Raw genomic sequence first — 2,326 nt, 5'->3', positions numbered from 1 at the left:
CTCGCTCTCTCTCGCTCTCTCTCGCTCTCTCTCGCTCTCTCTCGCTCTCTCTCGCTCTCTCTCGCTCTCGCTCTCTCTCGCTCTCTGTCTCTCTGTCTCTGTCTCTGTCTCTCTCTCTCTCTCGCTCTCTCGCTCTCTCTCGCTCTCTCGCTCTCTCTCGCTCTCTCGCTCTCTCTCGCTCTCGCTCTCTTGCTCTTGCTCTTGCTCTAGCTCTCGCTCTCTCCCTTTCTTTCTCTCACTGCTTTGGTTCAGGCCTCTCTATTATGCACTCCAGTTATCCTGGAACTTACTGTATGAACCAGGCTGCCCACACACTCAGAGAGACTCTCCTGTCTGTCTCCAAAGTGTGGATATTAATTAGTTCAGGACAGTGTTGGGTTAACCAGCTTCTCGAGTTTCCTTGTATCACATTCTACACATATACAAACATAGACATACAGTCACTCTTTTCTATGAATGAACCCTCTTTTTCTCCATTCATTACTGTTTCTTGATCAGTGGGCTTTGTTCTTAGGAAGCTGCCTCGAAATCTTAGAAATGTGTAACAGAATTAAACAGAATTGCCAAACATAAAATGATACTAATGAACCCAATCACCCTACTCCAACAATCTCAGAGTATTGTAATTCAGCTTACTTACCTATATTTTTTGTTTATTTGTGAGTGTCCTGATTTTTTTCCTTTGTTTTTCTTTTTAAGACAAGGTCTCCCTATGTAGCCCAGGTTGACCCAGAATTCATTAGGGTAAATTAGGAGACCCTCAAATTTGTAATCCTCCTGTTTAGGTATCCCAAGTGCTGGGATTGCTTGTGTACACCACCACACCTCTCTGAGTGTACATTTTAAAGGAAATCTCAGGTATCCTTTCATTTCACCCTTCCTCACCAAAATACTTTTCTATGTCCCCTGTGAAAGTCTTCTTTGTTTTCAAAGCTTCATAGCCCACCAGAGACTGGTATTCTGTACCCTTCTTTGCCCAAACCCTGGATTCGAGAATTTCTGGAGACTTGACTCTCTGGCACACCATTCCCCCTTTTCCCAGTTGTGAATTAGCTTAAGTTGGAGTGTGCTTCAAGCTTCCAAAGACCCCATCAATGTGGTGTGACAGAATTGTCTCTTTACTTCAGTGTAAAAATATAATGAACTTCCCACCCTGGTGAGCTTGTGCTAAGCACACCAGGTCACTGTGCATCCCTTTTAAAAAGAGAGTTGCCCTTCTGGCTTACTCTCACTTTGTTCATATGTCTCTTCCTGTGACACTGGGAGCACCCCCAGGTTATATTTTCAATGTCAAAGTTACATTTTCAATGTCAAACATTAGATTTGTTTCTCTAGTTTCTTTCTTCTTGCCTGCCTTCATTTCTTTCTTATTTCTTCTAGAATGTTCTCATGAATCCCAGGTTGACTGGCATGACTAAATTATAGTCAGATTAATGTGGATGACCTTGAATTTCTGATTCTCCTGCCTCCATTTTCCAAGTGCTCCAATTACAGGCATGCACTACTAAGTCTGACTTATGTAGTGCTGGATATGCAACTCGGGTTCCCAGTCTTCAAAGCAGGTACTCTACAGCCTTAACTACATACACTCCCTGCCCTGACTTCTGTGTCTCATAAGTGGTCTTTTTATCTAAACACCCACAGTAGACCATTTTCATTTTTCTACAGCTTTAACATGAAGATGTTCCATACGCTAGACCAAGGTATTGCTAGGTTATGATAAGATTTAACTCTCCATCCTCCTGTGCAAACTTGACGTTAATTTGGTTGATTTGGTTCAGGTTTGATCTGTAGACAAGAGTACTTCAGAGGTGCTCTGTGTCACACCAGGATCCTATAATGCCAGGGTAACAATGTTTCTAAATGGTGTGTGTGTGTGTGTGTTTATGTATGTGTGAATGTGTATGTGTGTGTTGATTTTTGTTGTTGTTGGAGACAAGGTTTCTCTTTGAAGCACTGGCTGTCGTAGACCAGACTGACCACCAACTACCAAACGTCTGCCTGCGTCTCCCTCCCTAGTGCTGGGATTAAAGTCATGCACCACCAATCTGGCACAAAATGGTTCTATTAGCCAGTACATTCAGGAAGCATCATCTGACCTTTCCATTGCAAGGTTCTCATGAGCTTTTCTGTGTTTTAAAGATGGGGTCTAGTCATGTAGTCTCAGTTTGCCTGGAACTCCCTATGAAAACCAGGCTGGCCTTGAACTCAGAGATCCACCTGCCTCTGCCTCCCAAGGGCTGGAATTAAAGGCCTATGCCACCAGCTCTCAGCCACTTTCTTGAGCTTTTTAAACAGATGCTGCTTCAGTTCCCTTTCCCATTGC

The sequence above is a fragment of the Grammomys surdaster genome, unplaced genomic scaffold (genome assembly GCF_004785775.1).
Source record: "Grammomys surdaster isolate TR1022 unplaced genomic scaffold, NIH_TR_1.0 206, whole genome shotgun sequence".
Lineage (NCBI taxonomy): Eukaryota > Metazoa > Chordata > Mammalia > Rodentia > Muridae > Grammomys > Grammomys surdaster.
The sequence above is the reverse complement of the archived record's forward strand: the minus strand, read 5'-3'. Positions refer to the sequence as shown.